Source organism: Lissotriton helveticus, chromosome 1_2 (assembly GCF_964261635.1).
Source record: "Lissotriton helveticus chromosome 1_2, aLisHel1.1, whole genome shotgun sequence".
NCBI lineage: Eukaryota > Metazoa > Chordata > Amphibia > Caudata > Salamandridae > Lissotriton > Lissotriton helveticus.
Window position 1 is genome coordinate 177,287,859 of NC_136058.1, and position 21,269 is coordinate 177,309,127.

Consider the following 21,269-nt stretch of genomic DNA (forward strand, 5'->3'; position numbering starts at 1 on the left):
GAACTAGAAATCAGGTTGTGAGAGGTGTGATGGAGAGAGATATAAGGTAAATACAGAAAGATATGGTAGCCAGAAGAAAAGGTACATAGATGTAGAAAGAGGAAGAGGTAGGTAGATAATGAGTAAAAGAGATATAGGTAATAGTGTATGGTCATAGAAAAACACATGCAAACCTGCAAAGTGAACCTTTTTCACTTTCCCAAAGAGAATATGTATCAAATTCCACACAGAATTCAGAAGAAGCAATAAACACCCTCTGTTCTCAGTAATGGTTCAAGTGACCTGCAGACAACTAGTGATATTGGATTAAATATTCCATCTTAATAACAATCCCTCACAAGTCTTCACATGCCCTCCATGTGTAAGACACATGCTGTAGCACCAAATCTGAAGTTCGTTCTGTGGGCCACATTTGCCAACAGCTGCTCAACCTTAAAAAAAGTGCTTCACACTACATGGAATTTCATTTTTTTTATTTGCAGATTATTTACTTTGTATTCCACTAGTTCACCTCCTTCACCTTCTTACTTCAGACGAATGCTCAGTGGGTTAATCGCACATTGTGCACGTTGGAACCTGGAGTCCGCTAACATTTTCATCCTTCCCAAGTGGATGAAAAGGCACAGGTACAAAACACTACTGCTGCCCTAGTAAATATCCCTTCATGCTATCTATACAGACAGCACTGTAGCCCAGAATGGTGCTCTCATGGTGTGCACCTGGATGGCACTTCTGTACCCCCACAATATCAGAGTGCATTTTATCTCCCAGAAGCACCCTTTGTAAATTGAGATTTTGCTGGGCGTGCAGTGGTGTCTCCAGTCTTGATGTGCACATCTTTGATGTGGCTGGTATAGGTCTCGATAAGCAGATATCAGCGCTGTACAGTACAACAGTAAAGATGTGCAACTAATGCAGAAAGAAAAAAGATTACTAATATACTATTAAACTCTAATCTTGGGTTCCTGGATTCCGTAGTAGCTTGCTACTCATAGCAAAGCACTTGATCTCGTGGTCAGGATAGTAAGCGCTATATAAATACATTGTACAATATGTTAACTAACAGTAGTGGCCCGCACGGATCTGAAGTGGCGGGGCGGGCTGGAGGGGGGGGTGATGTAAAACCCCCCAGAAAAGTAAAAAACCTTACCTTCTCGCTGCTCTCCCGCACATCATCTGTCTCTCCTCTGCGGGGCCGGAACAGGAGGCAGCTAGGCTCATTCCCCAGAGCCAATCACAACACTGCAATGCAGTGTTGTGATCGGTCTAAGCGCGTGGATCGGTGCTCAGCCAGGGAATGGGGTCCTGGGCATGTTTTCCACACAAGCTGTAACGCAGCCTGCATGGAGAACATGCAAAGTGCACATTTCTGTTTTGGACGGCCCCAGAGGGCTTGCCAAACAGTCATTGCACACTTGGAGTGGGCAAACAACTTCTCCCCTGCTCTGAGAGCAGAGCAGCCTGCACACCCCCAAAGCTGGGCAGCAGCATGAACAAATACAATGATAATGCCCTTGAGTTATGGGGGCCCGTGGCCTGCATCTAATGGGAATGGGCGTGAGCTGAGGAGCTCTGACCACCACTTCCCCGTGATCAACTGTCCTGATCCCCGGACATGGCAGGGGAAGCTGAGTTTAAGACTGTGGGATGCCCGGTAATCCCTGCACAAGGAAGCGAGCTCTGAATTGCCTGTAACGATGCAATCGGGGGTGAAAGCAGAGTTTGAAGGCCTGGCGAGGACAACAACAAGATAGCAACCGTCCTGTAAATGCCACTAATGCTCCTGCTGTAAACTTCCGGAGGACACACAGGACCCAGCGGAGATCCTACTCTGACCAACAGGGATCTATAGAGCACCACAGAGGAGATGGGGAAAATAGAAAACTACCCTGCTGTGGTGAACTGCCCTTGAGTTAGCGGGTGCAGCACCAAAATGGCGCCCATGCGGCAGACGACCCGAAGCGGTTGCCGCAGCGGGTGGGCGACTGACAGCAGCTGAACACACCCGATCCTTTAAGTGGCCCTGGAGAACAGTGAGTAACGGAGAGGAGCTGGGGTGAACTGAGGTGACTGCATTGTATCTGCATTCGAGAGGCACCTGTAAAAACAAACAGACGAGTAGATGCATTTTATCTGGCGAGTGCAGCAGCAAAATGGCACCCACGTCCCAGCCGACTTAGAGTTATGTTACTTAAAAACTCGCTCCATTAGATATTAGAGGGGATGGAGGAAACTCGAGTTACAAATGGATATAAATAGTGTTACTCGATAACATAACTACCAGATTGAGACAAAATTGAGATTGAGGAAGAAGTGTGACTGCCTGTTGTGAGTTTAAGTGGTATGTTTTGTTTTGTGTTACTAGAGCGGTGCTCCTCGTGCCTGAGCGACAGCCAGGTGGGGTGATGCTATTCCTCCTACCGAATAGGTAAGATGGCCAAAAAAAGTTTTAAAAAAAGCTAATAAATCTCTGTAGATTTGAGATAAAGGTGACTTCCAGACCATCTCTAATGAATCAACTAAGTATTTTACTTCGTATGGCAAAACAAAGGTGTTTTTGTCTGTGCGTCATTTCTACTGTGTTTTCATTTGTTATGGTGCATTGTTCTCTGTTTTCTTTTTTAGTAGTTACGGAGGAGAGGACTGAGCAACGAAAGATATACAGGTGATATTTTTCTAAACATATTCTTTTTGTGCAGTAGCCATTTACATCAAGGTCCTGAAGAAAGCAGTGACATATTCAGAGTCACAATTGCTGAAACATGTTGAGCCTACTGACTTGCAGATATTATGTTAAATCTGCTCGTTTATACACATTTTAATCTTAGGAGCATTGAGGGAACCTAATAAACTTTGTAATCCACTCAATTACGACCTAATTTTAGTTTGCACTTTTCCACACATTTATCACTTATCACTTTTCTTTGGCACTGTAATTCAGCTACCCATTTAAAATAACTCTAATAATTACCAGCACAACTTTATATTCTGTGGAAGTTGTTTTATTGTCCAAACTTACATTCATAGACTAACTGCACTTTCTCCTGGGTAAGGAGAGCCCAAATGATGTATTATGCGGCACCGGACGGGAGCTGATGGGCACTTTTTCCAAATCTTGGATACTTAAGTGCAGTATGACACATAATCACATTTATTTGCACATATCGGTCCATCTCACTGCACTTTGTCTGATGTTCACACAGTAGGACTGTAGCATTGTCTGACCCCCAGACATTTCTTTGGTTAGAAACGTCGCCAGCTAACTGACGCTGACAACTCAGAAACGGATTGCCCAAAGGTCACACCCCAAACTTTAGACGACCTCCTGTTATGCACATGAAGCAACAAGTGGCCCCGATGATTTCAGAGGCAGGAAGTATACCCATGCCCAGACATAAACTCATTCAACTGATTGTATTTCACACTGTAATAAGGGTCGCCCCAAGCTGGTTCTGGAGGTAATGTCTGGATCATTCACCGGGGAGACTTCGGTGTGGGGAATTTGAGGCCATGACTGTGGGTTGATTGCCTCTGCAACCATCATTGGATGTGAGCCAGTTCTACTGTGCCTGTTCTGGGGAGGGGGAGTTAGGGTTTTTCTTTAGGTTGGGCAATGTTCAAGGGGGCCAGGTGTGTCACAGGGGTTATTTTTAATGTGTACCGGAAATTCCTACGACAATGGGATCCCCACTAGGGTTAAAATGTATTTCCTGGAATGTGAGGGGATGCACTAAATGGTACGATGGCATAAAATACACTCATATTTGGTCCGTAGAGGTATTCAAATCGCACTCCTCCAAGAAACCCACATCCTAGCAAATAAAAGTGGCGGCAGTGCAGCATAGGTGGAGGGGTCAAGCATATAGCACTACTTACTCTGCGTTCGCATGGGGAGTTTATGTATGGGTAAGGGCGGGCATTCCCTTTCAGTGCACAAAACAGATTGTTGATCCAGAAGGCAGGTATGGGGTGGTAGTTGCAGGGAGACTGAATGGCAAAGATCTAGTACTGGTTAGAATTTATGCGCCTAATTCGGACTAACCAGCCTTTTTTTCGCATCTGTCTCAGAAACTGGCGGCTGTCCTCACGGTGTCAGTGTTACTGGGTGGTGATTTTAACTGCACACTAGATGTCAGTCTTGATCATTCCACCCTCCACTCCTTAAAGCACCCGCACACAAACTGGCAGAGGCGTGCTGCAGCTGGCAACAGAGGTGAGGCTTAATAGATACCCAGAGGGCACAGCACTCTGCAACCCGAGATTATTCCTTTATCTCAGCCTTACATGAACTGCATGTCAGAATAGATGCCATATTGTGCTCCCCTGATGTCCATGAGGGGATTTGCAACAGTGAATACCTCACAAGGACGTTGTCTGACCACAACCCTGAGCTAGTATATTTGCATCGGTCCCGAGCGTGCCTCAAGATTCCCACCTGGCGCTTGCGACCCAAAGCTTTAGAGGATCCCGGATTTCACGAACTGATAGGCACAGCTATTGCCAACTATTTTCAGGACAACAAGAACACTGCAATGTCCTCCCTGGTGGAATAGGACGCCTGCAAAGCAATTATTAGAGGACGATGCATATCAGAGATGATGGGAGAACGGAAGGTGCTCCTTTGGAACATAGAGAGGGATGACCAACGACTGCGAGACCTGGAAAAAGATAGGCCTGAGAAACCGGAAAAGCAGAGGGAGCTCTTGGAGGCTAGGGAGGCAGTGGCAGTGCAAGTAGTGCGCCTTTGTTGCTTTCATTATAAAAAAAATCATCGCCAGAGCACACTCTGAAAGGGACAAGTCGGGAGCTCTTCTGCTTAGTTAGCAAACCCTGCCAGGAGGGGCTCGGTGATTTTGGAACTTAATGACCAGAAGGGGGTAGTGAGGTATGACCAGCAGGGCATTAATGATCTGTTTTTAGCCTATTACGCAGACCTTTATCAGAGCAAGCTGAATCCAACAAAGGAGGGTTTGCTCGAGTTCACATGGGAAGCGGAACTGCCAGCCCTGGATGAGGACAGTGCATACACTGGGGTGGGATGTCAAGCTTGGAGAAGTGAGGGGGGCTTATAAGGCCATGGCTCGGAATAAAACACCAGGCACAGATGGCCTGCCAATTGAATTCTACCTAGCCTATCTTGACTTGCTGACCCCTAGACTGGTGCAGTTATACAATGATGCTAAAGGGGTTGGCCACCTTCCTGTGTCTACTAGAGAAGCGATCATCAGACCGCTGCTCAAGCCTGGGAAGCCGCAACGGATAAAACAGCATTATGCCCGCTATCTATGCTCAACTTCGACTACAAAATACTAAGTAGGATTTTAGCTACGCGCTTGCTCCAACACATGACCACCCTGATACATAAGGACCAGTCCGGATTTATCCCCACCAGAAACACGGAGCTTAATATTCGGTGGCTTCTGCGGGCCCTAGAAGCACATTCCCATAGAGCAGACACAGCGACGATCTTTGCCGATAATATAGAAAAAGCTTTTGATTGCCTGGAATGGCCATATCTGTTCCATGTGATGCGGAAGTTTGGGCTGGGGGATGATCGTGTGGGCTGGACGGCGCTCCTGCACTCTGACTCCACTGCCAGGGTTAGAACTGGGGGGATAATATCAGACTACTGCAGCGTGAGAAGAAGAACGTGACAGGGATGTCACCTTTCTCCTCTGCTGTTTGCCCTGGCGGTGGAGCCTCCGGCAGCGCAGGCCAGGTCAGGGCGGTTCTACCAAGGACTCGATGTGCATGGGCAGATTCATCACATTGCGCTGTATGCTACTTACCTTTTGCTATTTCTGGCCGATCAGGGGGAGGCACTTACGGGAGCCAAAAACTTACTACAAGACCTCAACAGAGTCGCTGGGCTAAAAGTGAATTCATCAAAGTCATGCCTGCTCCCTGCAAAAGGGGGCAGAACAGGCACACAGGTGACGGATGGGGGGACCTGGGAAGATAGGTGCGGCCATACCTGGGCACACAAACATACAACGCTCCGGAAGATATCTTAGAGGGTAATCTAGTGAAGGCCATCAGGGGAGCAAACAGTAACAGACTTCTGGGGCTCCTTGCCCCTATCCAAGGCTGGCCGCATAGCCCTGTTTAAAATGGTCACTCTCCCGAAGTATTTTGTCCAGCGCCGTACACTGATTACGGGGTTCATATGGGGCACAGGAAGACGTAGAGTGGCGCTATCTGTCCTTATGAGACCAAGAGCAGAAGGTGGACTAGCGGTGCCTTATTTTGAGGCTTACTATCTAACGGCGCAATTTCAATGGCTCACGCAATGGGTAGCGAGCAGTATCAGGGGAGAAGAAGAGCAGAGGGAAGACTTTGTGCCCTTAAAACTGCTAACCCGAATCATTTTGCGGCTTCTGGTCCGTATCACAACCCTCATCATGGAACTAGGCACGGTACAAAGGTCCTGGAACAGATATCTGCCGAGGGCCAAAATTAAACGCCCTTGTGCACCGGAAATCCTGTTACTTATATGAACGGCCTTGCCCCATGGTGGTAACTGGCAGAGGCTGGCGAACTGGACGGAACAAGGGTTGACTTGCATAGGAGACCTGTATGAGGAGTGAGACATGATCCTGCTCAATGAGCTACAAATCTGCTATGACATGCCTGGGGGGGACTATCTGCTGTATACAGCCCTTACTACTGCCATGCGGGAACATTGGTCACCGAACCACAAACGTCACTAAGCTGCTAATACGCGGTTATAGCAGCAGGTACATTCAAGGCGGTAAATTGCTTGGACAAGCGCATAACGTGAGAAATGTTACCTCCCCTTATCAGAACTGAGGCTCAAGTGGGAGGCTGACCTTGAGGAGGACATCCCAGAGAAGATCTGGGGCGAATTAGTAGAAAGAGCTTTTTTTCTTTTTCTTTTTTATAAAACCTTTATTTTCACCATCAAAGTGTACACTGCTATTCAGCCAACAACCCGGAGTCAGGCAGCTTGGTTACTTGGCATTCCTTCATTCATATGGATCCATGATGTACACTCGTGCATTCACTTCGCAAGGTTACATAACTTTTAGTAGTCAACGTAAACAACTGTGAGCGAGTGTCGTTAAACGGCGAGCAGTGCTCTGCAGGGAGTTACATGGAAATGACTATATATGGCAATTATTCAGTATAGCAGGTCGCGCAGCATAGGTCGCACACACACTCATCTCAGTCTAACATGTACCCAGTCCCTCAGTCACTATCATTCCCCTCCGCCCCAGCCAGCCAGGTCACTAGCGGTTGCCATATGTCCGCCGGGCGCGAGCGCAGCGGCATCATATCCCAGTAGGCAGCCAATTGGTCCCTACAATACACTGCAGATTTAATCCAGTTGGATATTTTCGGCGGAGCCTTTTGCTTCCAATGAATCGTTATTTGCCGCTTGGCCAGCAACAACAGTAGGGCCACCAGCTTTCGGGATGCACTTGGTACCTGCATTACAAATCCCAGGAGGGCCACCAATGGGTCTGGGTCAAGCAGAGTTTCCACTATCTGCCCTATGTTACGGAACACTAACTCCCAATACCTGTGTATAGGCCCACACACCCAAACCAGATGGTAGAACGTAGCTTCCTGCTCGCCACATCTCCAGCAAGATGCATCCGCCTGCAGACCCATCTTAAATAGCTGCTTGGGGGTGCCGTATGTTCTGTGTAAGTAGTTGAAATGTATGAGTCTCAATCTGTAATTGGGCGAGAGGTGTTCGAGCAGTGTGCAGCAGAATGTCCATTGTTTTTCCGTAATACTTATGCCTGCTTCCACCTCCCAGTGCAACCGTGAGTCAGCGTGTGGTACTAGTAGAAAGAGCTTGGAAGAGTAACCGAAATGCCAGGTTCCAGTTAGTGCATTTCTACATCCTACACAGGGCGTACGCACCCCGGCAAAAATCAATAGGTATTTCCCAACCCAAACGGCGGCTTGACCCCATTGCAATAAGGAAGGTGCTGATTTTAAACATATGTTCTGGGACCGCCTGTTCCTGGATAGTTATTTGATACCACTCCTTCTTTCCTCCCTCAAGCTCTTGCAGCGGTTGGTATGTGCTACAACGTAATCAATTCGTTGAGCAAGTTTTGGATATTACTCCCACTTGATACTCTCATCACTTCCCAACTCAATTATTGAAATAGTCTCTATGCAGGAACTTTGAAATCAATACTCCACAAACTCCTGATGGTGCAACACGCAACTGCTAGACTTGTGCTAAAACTCCACAGACTAAGTTCCGCCTCCACCACTCTAAAAACATTACACTGGTTACCAGTACACAAAAGGATCCTCTTTAAGATCCTTATACTGGTGTTCGGAGCATTCAAAGTCACTGGACCCAAATACCTGACTGCCAGTTTTACCCAATACACTACAACAAGAACTCTGAGATCCTCTGATGCGAATTTCTTTAAGCACTCTCTATTTAGACTAAAAACCAGAGGTGGCAAACCCTTCTCCGTGCTCAGATTCAGGGCATGAACCAACTCCCCTGCCACTGGCGCTTCAAAAAACTGGAAGCCCTTATCAAAAAGCGCTTGAAGACATGTAGGCCCCGGATGCACTCTGCTATTCCCTCACTTGGGGATTTTCCTTTCTTTCTCCCTTCCTATTCTGAGTTTCAGATGCAACATTGGCACCAGGATGCTGCACTGGGAGTGACAGTGTGCTTTATGAGCTCAAAATTGATTCATTTATTAATTCAGTGTTTTCAGTAAAGGATCAAGATGGACCCCAGAGTTCTTGTTTACCTCGGGCATGCTTTGAATAAGGTGTTAGGCAAAGATTATAAGGAACATGCAATACATATAAAACACAACATTGAAAAACGAAAGTAACCAGTATTACTTAAATATTTACATGTGTTTTATATATATTTTTTTAACCAAAGTAGTCTACAAAGCAGATTGTTTTGTATTACATAAAAAGACCGTGAATGTAATATTTAAATGACCATTTTAAGCTGCAGTATAGTAAAGAAGAGAGCTCAACCTCTCTCTTGTCTGATGTATCTTTTTTTTCTTACAACTTGGTTCTTGTTATTTTGCTTTTCCCATAATAAACAGGACTACAAGTACTAGAATGCAATGTATCAGCTACTCACACCTGAAATGGAAAAATGCGAGGTCACTGTTAGGGTCTAATGGATGATTTCTTTGACTCATATGCAGCATGAAAACACTTTCCTTTATTGTTTCTACAAAGTAAATATGAGTTTTCATATTGGAATAAAAGAAAGTTCAGCAGCATTGCAATTTTAGGTTTCCAAACTAGCTCCCTCTCTCATGTATAACCAGGGACTCCATGATACCAAAGCAGTGTATATGGGCCTACGAGGAATGGGATCAAGCACATGATTTTATTGGTGAGATGATGATAATGGCAGGTGCCTGTAAGGGCATTATTGCTGAAAGAGGAGTCATGATGTTGAGATGTCCGAATGTAGTCAATTTGTATTGCTCGGTAACATTTCTGACACAGTTATGGTAAGTTACCCACAAAGGGTCCTTGAATGTGCCTCTGGGAAAACTCCTGCTATGCGTGCATAAAATTCATCTGCTTGGGTCAAAGACAAAGTTTTTCCTGAGATGTCACTCCGAGTATCACGTGAAGTGTCACACATTAGCTGCTGCAAAAGATGAAGTAGTAATTGCAAACACAACAGTGATGGACAGAATGTGGATCAATGTCACACATTCACCCCAGTCCAAAGATCTGGGCCCAAATCCATCGTTTTTCCACTCCACACTACCCTGGGTTAGACAATGGCGATATGCAAATCAGCGCTGACCCTGTGCCCCATGGGAACAGTCCAGTCCGAACTACAAAAGCCATGTCCTTCCCAGAACGGAAACAAGCATCCGAGGACCGGCCCGGTTTCGAGGTAACACCTCTCATCAGCCCGGCTAGCTTGATTCCAGTGGTGTGGAGTGCCTGGGACTCACGTCTGAGCATCCCCAGTACACTTAGAGCGGTAATTGCAAACACAACAGTGATGGACAGAATGTGGATCAATGTCACACATTCACCCCAGTCCAAAGATCTGGGCCCAAATCCATCGTTTTTCCACTCCACACCACCCTGGGTTAGACAATGGCGATATGCAAATCAGCGCTGACCCTGTGCCCCATGGGAACAGTCCAGTCCGAACTACAAAAGCCATGTCCTTCCCAGAACGGAAACAAGCATCCGAGGACCGGCCCGGTTTCGAGGTAACACCTCTCATCAGCCCGGCTAGCTTGATTCCAGTGGTGTGGAGTGCCTGGGACTCACGTCTGAGCATCCCCAGTACACTTAGAGCGGTAATTGCAAACACAACAGTGATGGACAGAATGTGGATCAATGTCACACATTCACCCCAGTCCAAAGATCTGGGCCCAAATCCATCGCTTTTCCACTCCACACCACCCTGGGTTAGACAATGGCGATATGCAAATCAGCGCTGACCCTGTGCCCCATGGGAACAGTCCAGTCCGAACTACAAAAGCCATGTCCTTCCCAGAACGGAAACAAGCATCCGAGGACCGGCCCGGTTTCGAGGTAACACCTCTCATCAGCCCGGCTAGCTTGATTCCAGTGGTGTGGAGTGCCTGGGACTCACGTCTGAGCATCCCCAGTACACTTAGAGCGGTAATTGCAAACACAACAGTGATGGACAGAATGTGGATCAATGTCACACATTCACCCCAGTCCAAAGATCTGGGCCCAAATCCATCGTTTTTCCACTCAACACCACCCTGGGTTAGACAATGGCGATATGCAAATCAGCGCTGACCCTGTGCCCCATGGGAACAGTCCAGTCCGAACTACAAAAGCCATGTTCTTCCCAGAACGGAAACAAGCATCCGAGGACCGGCCCGGTTTCGAGGTAACACCTCTCATCAGCCCGAATAGCTTGATTCCAGTGGTGTGGAGTGCCTGGGACTCACGTCTGAGCATCCCCAGTACACTTAGAGCGGTAATTGCAAACACAACAGTGATGGACAGAATGTGGATCAATGTCACACATTCACCCCAGTCCAAAGATCTGGGCCCAAATCCATCGTTTTTCCACTCCACACCACCCTGGGTTAGACAATGGCGATATGCAAATCAGCGCTGACCCTGTGCCCCATGGGAACAGTCCAGTCCGAACTACAAAAGCCATGTCCTTCCCAGAACGGAAACAAGCATCCGAGGACCGGCCTGGTTTCGAGGTAACACCAAGCTAGCCGGGCTGATGAGAGGTGTTACCTCGAAACCGGGCCGGTCCTCGGATGCTTGTTTCCGTTCTGGGAAGGACATGGCTTTTGTAGTTCGGACTGGACTGTTCCCATGGGGCACAGGGTCAGCGCTGATTTGCATATCGCCATTGTCTAACCCTGGGTGGTGTGGAGTGGAAAAACGATGGATTTGGGCCCAGATCTTCGGACTGGGGTGAATGTGTGACATTGATCCACATTCTGTCCATCACTGTTGTGTTTGCAATTACCGCAAAAGATGAAGTGTCACACATAAACAGACTTAAACGCTGGTAGCCATATTTAACATAGTTAAATGTAGGCATGGTGTCCCCTGGTGTCCCCTGCATACATGGAATGAGAAGGTTTCAACAAGTAATTTACATGTATTACTAAGGTCATTGGAATTATGCAGCCTGAAAGGACCAAATTATGCATCAAGAAAAAGCAACTAACGCAACGTAATGTGGCATATTTTGTGATATTACCTCATAATTTTGTCATTTAGTAACTCTGCCTGGGCAAAGGGTTGTCCTCATTGGTACCAGTTTAACATACAAATACAACAAAAAGCAACAGAAAGTTGACCAGTCAATTTTTGCATAGGGTCTTCTACTGCACTGCAACACCTGTCACCGAGGTTTTAGTAACTTTTGATCTGTTGAGCAAGAAACAGACGTGAGTCCCAGGCTCTCCACACCACTGGAGTCAAGCTATCCAGGCTGATGAAGGCTGATAGCCAGAAACCGGTCCTTGGATGCTTGATTCCGGTCTGGGAAAGACAGGGCTTGGTAGTTCGGACTGGACTGTTCCCATGAGGCACAGGGTCAGAGCTGATTTGCATATAGCCAGTCACATGGCTTGGTAGTTCGGACTGGACTGTTTCCATGAGGCACAGGGTCAGAGCTGATTTGCATATAGCCAGTGTCTAACCCAGGGTGGTGTGGAGTGCAAAAAAACGATGGATTTAGGCCCAGATCCTTGTACTGGGGTGAATGTATGACATTGTTTTACATTCTGTCCATCAACTGTGTTTTTTGCAAATCTGTAACCTGTGCAACAGATGATGAGTTATGTGACAATTGCAGCTAAATCCATAATAATGCAGAAAACGACCCAGCAGTAGACTTGCTTAATTCCAGTGGCCCTGTTTAATACGCAAAACAGCTATTACTCATATTACCCATGACTGCTTGGGCCATTATATATATCTGCATTATTTTCTCTTTGCTTTTTTATTCTATGCAATGATTAAATACCACTAGCCAGACTACGAGTGGAATCCCTAGTGAATATTAGGGTGGACCACATTAAGCCACTGTTAAACTGGTGCTGGGCCTGGGCACTCCGAATAAGTCAGTCTCATAGAATGGGAGCTCCGCAGATTTTTGGTAGATTATCTTGCTCTGACAAAGTATAAATAACCTGCTTACTATTTACCTTTTGATGTCTAGATTTAATTTGCATCTGCACACCTACTCCCTTATAAAGCGTCAGTGAGTTCATCCTACAAGGATAACTTTTTCTCTAAAAACACTAAACGTATCATGGAAATTCCGGCTGATGTCATGTGCATCCAGGAGGCAAAGGTGAAGTACTTCTCCTGGGGGGTTAGCGACTGCAAGGGAATGGACATCTCGCCACTCCAAGCGGGAGCGGGGGGCACTAAGGTTTTGTCACGCCACTGCAGGATCACCATTGTTTTCTCCTCCTTGTCAAAAATACATAGTGAATTAAGGCTGCAGTAGTTATTGTAAGGCTTAAATACAATCTTTGGTCTTTAGCACAGCCCCTGGGCATGAACAAATGTTGGGAGGGTGGAGGAGCTAAAATTAAGTTGAATGAAACGAAATTTAAATAACTACAGCTGACACACAAAGGTTTAGAAAATGTGGAACTTGCAGAAAAAGCAGGCGGATTCACCTCTTCAAGAAACGCGTCTTCTGGGGATAGAAAGAAGTCATAAGAGGTGCCTTACAGCTCAGTCCCGCCACCTACCCCCTCTCAACACATTTTAAGTTGGCTCCGGAATCCGGATTGTGACTACCTCAGTGTTCAATCACTGGTATCGTGGAGGGCTAATACTGAAGCAACGTCCGGGTTATAGGGTGGGGAACAGGCCCGGCTCCAGGAATTTTTATTTGGGTGGGCCAAGGGTGCATTTGGGTGGGCCACTGCGGGCTCGATTTGTTGCATATATGTCTGGGCAGGCCTGCTTCAGGGCCCTCCTTTATCTCTTCTTAGTTTTACAAGGCCCAGTAAAACGCACTCTTTTCCAAATCTCTCTCAAAAAGTGTTTTTTCCATGTAATGTTCCTTTGATGGGAAGAGGAGGTTTCTGAGGTGGGAGTATCAGGCAAATGACACTTCTCGGGCTCCCTCTGTGCGAGCCTTTAGGTAGAATCCCTCTTCATTACTACCTCCACCTGACCCCGAACTCTGCAACGCACTCACTCCCTTACAGGCTTGATTATCCACTACTCCTCTCCAGTGCACCTTATCTCACAGCTGACCTTGGGCCCCAGCCCCATATCAGGCACCATCGGGATCCACTTTCATTTTTACCGGTAAAAACATTAGTAAAGTCACCTTCAAACTTAAAACATTGAATATAGCAGTAAATATAATTGGTACGCACTTTAAAGTATGTTCCACAGTAGCCCTTATGACCCGACTGTTAATGAAATAAACAAAAACAGAAAGGCCATGACAGGGCCGGCTTTAGCTCTGATGCGAAAGTCTTTTTTGGTGCCACACCAATTAACTCTTTCTCCATAAATACCTTTACTACCACCTTCCAACAGTGTCCCTCATCCCTCCAAGGCCCCCCTATTGACCTCCTCCTTGGATTCCCTCACTGCCACACTTCACAAGAGCCACTCATATCCCCATAGCCCCTCCCCCTCATGACCTCCTCCTCAGACTCCCTCACTACCACCCTCCACCATTCCCCCTCATCTCTCCCTAGCTCCCCCTCCATCCCATGACCTCTTCCTCGGATTCCCTCACTGTCACCCTCCAACAGTGCCCCTCATCACTCCATAGCCTCTCCCCCTTTTGACCACCTCCTCGGACTCCCTCACTGCCACCCTCATCCAGTGCCCCTCATCTCTCCGTAGCCCCCCCATTTACCTCCTCCTCAGATTCTCTCACTGCCACCCTCCACCAGCGCCCCTCATCTCTCCATAGTCTCTCCCCTTTTGACCTCCTTCTCCGACACCCTCAACTACCACCCTCCACCAGTGCGCCTCATCTCTCCGTAGCCACTCCCTCATATGCATTTTATTTGTTGTTTAGCGCTACTCGTATCAGTGTATGGTGTAACAGTACTTAACATTACGCACACATTATACAGAGACAATCAATCATGCAGGTATGTAAATCAGTCTACAGGGAATGTCACATAAGCCATAGAGGATTACAAGTTGTAGGAATCACATGTCATCCATAGCGGTGGGCAGTATATTTTAAGAGGGTTTGGTATGAGGAAACACAACCTTAGGATTTAAAGCATACCCCAGTGGGTAGGGGTTGGCTTTACTAATAAAAATGTTTATGTGCCCCAAAAAACTCTTTTTAGCAAAATGAGAATAATGAAAGACTGGGGAAGTTCTAACTATATCACAAAACAAAAAAAGCAAAGTTCTAACTATACCATTCATGTTTGTATGCAGCTCTTTGGTGACAGTTCAAATGTCACTGTCCTATGTTAGGATTGTAACTTCTGAACTGCAAGTAACACACAGATCTCTGTGACAAAGGCAGGAACCCACTGAGCTTCCACATAAAATACAGTTCATCTGCATTTAAAAACTACTAACAGATGGATGATTGCTCTCCAGCAGGATCATTAATCGCCAGGGTTTTCTGGGCATTTTGTATGGTCTTATTTTGTCCTGCAGCAACCATGATAATGATAACAACTGTTCAAATGAAGCAGTCACGAAGTATGTGTCTTGCTGGGCCTGTGCAGAATTTTAAAAGAAAAACAAATAGTAACACATTCTCTTAACTACTCTATAAAACAAACTGTGTCACAGCCTGAGGTGATAAGCAGCTGCAGGGGGCAGGAAAGGTGAATAGGAATAAGCAAACTTCTTTTCTCCTGCGCTGCATCGAAAAAGTAATATCCACCAGCAGTACAATCGGCAAAGGTTACCTTTGTCAAAGAAAGGATTTGTCGCATTTCGGAATGGAGATGAAGGGGTGAAAACTAAACAAAGCCTCGTTAACATAGCAATGGACTTTAAATGACCTGTGAAGTACTCGGGCCGGCTGCGATAATCTCTATAACTGTCTGTGTATTCGCCAGGGAAGTTGTCTGGGTCCGGGCGCACACACACACAGACAGCCCTTTGAGGCCAATGGCGTTGTGCGCCTGCCTGCAAACCCTCACTGCAGGGGCAAGGATCCTGTTTGGGTGGGCCAGGCTCAAGTTTGGGTGGGCCTGGCCCACCCGGCCCACCCGCTAGAACCGGGCCTGGTGGGGAAAAGGACAAACAGAGGGCGCAAATTCCAAACCTCGGACAATATCAAACCTGTGGCAGGCCATATGAACCGATAAAACCAAAAACAACATGCATTAGTTCCTCAGCCGTATTTGCAGAAGCCCGTCATATACAAGCATTCGGCAGGGCCGCCGCTGGCGAAGCTGTTTGTACGCACTACACTTGTTTCAGGAAACAGGACAAGGGCTTCTAATTGAGTAGCAGTATCTTTAACTTTCGCTAGGGGGCAGCACCAGCCTGTTACTTGCTTCTCGTCTGTACGGTACCTTAAGATGCTCTGAAGAGGTTACGTGAGCTCGAGTTACCAGTGGGTGAAAGAATACGCTTCCACCTCAGATGTAATTTACTAAACCACTGTGGCGGAAAAAAGGTATGACGGCCATTACAGCTTATAAATCCGTCCGCCGACTATAACCTTTTCACTGCTCGTTCAAACAAGCATTTGCAATGCAATAGGTCTCGCATTAGGAAAGTTTGAGCTATTGGTATTGTAAATGACACATTTTTTATTTATTTTTATTTTGAAAATAGCGAAATTAATAGCTTTGTTATTTACAATGCCAATAGTTATAACTTTTGCAAATGTGACACCTATAGCATTTGTAATGCAATATGTGTTGTATTTACGTGACTTACATGTATTGATATTACAAATAACAATGGTTTTTAATTTTTTTTAAATAATTAATACTTAAATAAAAGTTATTGTAATTTATAATGGCAATAGCTTAAACTTTTGTAAATAACACTTGTGAAGATTATGTTCAGTGTATTTTATTGTGATGAAAATCCAAGAACAGAAATGAAAGATTAATGTCTTTTTGTTACATTTGTAATAAACCTTGAAACATTGAGAGAACATATTTGAACCAGTTGTTATTGAATGGTTACACAGATTGATGCAGTGGTGGCGCTGAGTGATGTTGTGATGCGAACGAGTGATGCTGTGGCGTCCAGTGATGCTGTGGTAGCGCATAGTGATGTTGTGGTGCCCCTGAGTGATGCTGTGGTGCCCCTGAGTGATGCTGTGGTGCGACTGAGTGATGCTGTGGTGGAGCTGAGTGATGCTGTATGCTATGCTATGTTTTGCTATCCTATGTTTTGTTATGCTATGCTTTGCTATCCTATGCTTTGATTTGTTATGCTATGCTTTTTTTTGTTAGGCTATGTTTTGTTATGCTATGCTATGTTTTGCTATGCTATGCTTTGTTATACAATGCTATGTTTTGTTGTGTTCCATTATGATATGCTTTGTTTTGCTATGCTATTTTTTGTTAAGCTATGCTATGTTTTGTTGTGTTTTGCTATGTTTTGTTATGCTATGTGTTGTGTTTTGTTATGCTATGTTTTGTTATGCTATGTTATGCTATCCTATGCTTTGTTTTGCTATCCTATTCTTTGTTTTTTATGCTATGCTATGTTTTTTTATGCTATGCTATGTTTAGTTTTGCTATCCTATGCTTTTTTTGCTATGCTATTTTTTTGTTATACTATGTTTTGTTGTGTTTTGCTATGCTATGCTTTGTTATGCTATGTTTTGTTATGCTATGCAATGTTTTGTTGTGTTTGATTATGCTATGCTCGGTTTTGCTATGCTATGTTTTGTTATGTTATGTTTTGTTATGCTATGCTTTGTTATGCTATGCTATGTTTTGTTGTGCTATGTTATGCTATGTTTTGTTATGCTATGCTAAGCTTTGTTTTGTTATGCTATGTTGTGTTGTGTTTTGTTATGCTATGTTTTGTTGTGGTGTTTTGCTATGCTATGTTGTTTTGCTATGCTATGTTTTGCTATGCTATGTTTTGTTATGTATGCTATGTTTTGTTATACTATGCTTTGTTGTTTTGCTATTTTTTGTTATGCTATGTTTTGTTTTGATATGTTTTGTTTTGCTATGCTTTGTTATGCTGTTTTATCTTATGCTATGTTTTTTGGTGTTTTGTTATGCTATGTTTTGTTATGTTTTGCTGTGCTATGCTTTGTTATGCTATGCTATGTTTTGTTATGCTATGCTATGTTTTGTTATGCTATGTTGTTTTGTTATGCTATGCTTTGTTGTGTTTTGTTATGCTATGTTATGCTATGCTATGTTTTGTCATGTATGCTATGTTTTGTTGTGCTTTGTTAAGCTATGCTTTGTTGTGTTTTGCTATGTTTTGTTATGCTGTTTTGTAATGCAATGCTTTGTTTAGTTATGCTATGTTTTATCTTATGCTATGTTTTGTTGTGTTTTGTTATGCTATGCTGTTTTGCTATGCTTTGTTGTTTTGTTATGCTATATTTTGTTGTGTTTTGTTATGCTATGCTATGTTGTGTTTTGCTATGCTATGTCTTGTTTTGTTATGCTAGGTTTTGTTTTGCTATCCTATGCTTTGTTTTGTTATGCTATGCTATCCTATGCTTTTTTTGTTATGCTATGCTGTGTTTTGTTATGCTATGCTATGTTTTGTTATGCTATGCTTTGTTATGCTATGCTGGTGAGGGTGAGTGAGGGTGTGTGAGGGTGAGGCTGGGTGAGGGTGTGTGAGGGTGAGGGTGTTTGAGGGTGAGGGTGAGAGGGTTGTGAAGGTGAGGGGGTATGAGGGTGAGGGTGTGTGAGGATGTAGGGTGTGGGGTGTGAGGGTGATGGTGTGCGAGGGTGAGGGGTGTGAGGGTGAGGGGGTGTGAGGCTGAGTGAGGGTGAGTAAGGGTGGGTGAGGGTGTGAGGGTGAGGGGGTGTGGGGGTGAGTGAGGGTGTGTGAGGGTGAGTGAAGGTGTGTGAGGGTGTGTGAGGGGTAGATGTTAAATACGCATATGCCAGCTGCTGGGGCTTCATAAACCATTTGTTACTGCTCAACTGGAATTTCCGTACACAGCGTCCCATCTGTACAAATATGGCTGCAGTACGTCAGACTTTGGGGAGGAAGGGGGAAGAGGGTCTGCCAAGAATATTAACATCATAAATATGTCATAAATTGTTCATGAAACCTTAATCCCCATCGGCTTTTGGAATACTATTTAATAAATTATGTATTTATGCTGTGGCGCAGATTCTTTTAATAGTTCTGGTTAGGAAAGTTCCAGTAAAGGCTCCAAAACTACGTAGCAAAAAAAAATACAGTGTTTGATCCCAAATGAACAGCGAACTGTTCTCTTAACGTGGCGGATGCTGACACCTCGAGATCCGAGGCGTTTAATCGAACGACCATGCATTTGCAGATATTTCCCCACAGTCTTTGAGTAAAATAACTGCGGGCTGTTGATACGGCGCACAGCATGCGAGGGAAAAGCAGGCAGCACACTGTGAACTTAATGAACAACGCAGCGGGGCACCGCCACATCCTATACCGCGCCTGGATGCTCCTACGAGCCACCGGCGGCCAAGCATATTTTCTACAAAAATAAAGGACATACACGTATGATAGATAGGACATCAGAAAAGGCACATGTCATCAGAGTTCGAGGGATTTTGATTAAAGTTATGAAAAAGTTAAGAAACCTTTTGACAGATGAAGGTGAAACACTATTTGTAAAAAAAAACAGAAAGGCCTGACTGAAATGACCTATATGTTTCTAGCAGAACACGTTTTAGGGTTTTCTTTGCGCCACATTCCACTTAATTGTGCTCCCGTCACCCGTGAAGCAGCGCGAGCAGCTGGGTCATTACCTACCGCCTTGCCCTCATTTGCCTATCGTTCTGGTTTTTACACATTTTCCTAGCTAAAATATCGGAGTGAAGTACTCCTTAGTTTGGACACATCAATCTACTCATAACTTGACTGATGTTGAGTGACCAAGTTGTCTTATAGCAGCTCCCTGTAGCGTGTCTCTACTAAACATCTATTTGGTCCAATCTCGTACCCGAACGCTCCTTGTTCCTCATAATGTTGAAAGAAATAGGCACAATTTTAAGATGTTCGACGCTGCTTAGTACCTACGTGTATACTCTCCCGCATAACTGCCAGTTTCAAGATGGCTGCCACAAAGCTTCCGTGTCCACAACTCCCGGCAGCCCCCACGCTCTTCTCTTCCGAATCCCGCCCCTCCCTTCTCGGCTTTCTACGAGTCCGGTGCCAAGATGACGGCAAAGCAGAGTCGGTAGGAAGATTCCAGTAGGTTCTGTGGCCCGGAGGAAACCGACAGTTCACTCGAGGAGTGTAAATCTCGCCAGACAGCAAAGGAAAACAAGAACCCCAGTGGCGAGCCTAGCCCTGGGGACAGTAGCAGCTCTGGTGGAGAGAGCAGCCCCGAGCCTGGGAGCAGTACCGAGCATAGCGATGGCGGGGAGCAGAGCTCCGACGACGATGAGAGCCAAGACAGAGGAGTCCACCCAGACGAGGAGGAACGTGGTAAGCCACCGAGAAGGGGCGCGGGGCTCCCAAGGCATCAGAAGAAGGTTCCGCCGGTGGTCCAGGGGGGGAACATCTTTGCCAATGACGGAAGCTTCCTGGAGCTCTTCAAGTGAAAGATGGAGGCGGTGCAGAACCCTGAGGCCCCGGCTGCAACCGTTGCCCAGAAGAAAGCAGGGATTCCGGGACTGCTGGGGTTCCCGGGAGAGAGCAGGCAAGGCATAATGGTGCAAGCGAGGAAGGTCCTCCCAACTCCCAGAACATCCCGTGACGCGACGTAAAAGCCCGGTGAGTGGGGGGAAGTAGGAGGGGGGTGCGCGCGCGTGTGTGTGTGTGTGCCTGCCTGCTTGCGTGTGCATGTCTGTATGTGTTTGTGTTCAGGGAATCTGAGGCAGGGGATGGACACGGTGCCGGCCTGGGCGTGCGCGCCCACGAGGTGCAATCGGCGCGCGTGTCCGAACCCTGTCTCAGATTCCCAGGAGACTGACAACAATAGTTGTCGAGCTAGACGCATGCTACGCATGCGCACTCTAGCTCGACCTAAAAACTGAGCTCGTGACAAGGCGTCGTTAGAGCAGGGAAAGTGACTGAGGTGAGGCATGTTCTACACGGGAAACTGTGAACTTTGGAACCTCTCAGAACTATGCATGGAAGTGAATTAGATGTACACCTGTTCTTTGCTTGTTTATTTCTACCTGGCCTGATGCAAGTTGCAACTGCACTGCTTAATGAAGGCTTGTTTGTCTTTCTTATACTGTATTGTACACCCCATAAAGGACGAAAAGGTATTAATATCCGTGTAAGATAGTTTGCCATTTGAATACTGGGCTTATATAGACATGTAGGTCATAATAGTACGACGCGCTTTTGAAAGATACCTTTGCAGCCCTTCAGAAAGCATTTTTTTGTATTTGCTTTTTTATTTTTTTTTACTTTGGCCTAAGGTGATAATTTGTTAATTTACATTTGTATTACGTTTTATAACAACACAAAACTCTGCATTAATTCTTGTTCTTAAATATTTATTTTCGAATTCCCATTTGAGCATTTACTATTGAGGCAAACACCGGAAAGGCCAAGCTGAAAAGAAAATACCACATCATACACTCAGATGGAGGGGTGGGAGATTTATACAGCACTAGTCCAGATCAGAAACTGTGGATAAACCCCAGCAGTTGCGGTTGTTGCCCCACTGCCAGGAAGCAGCA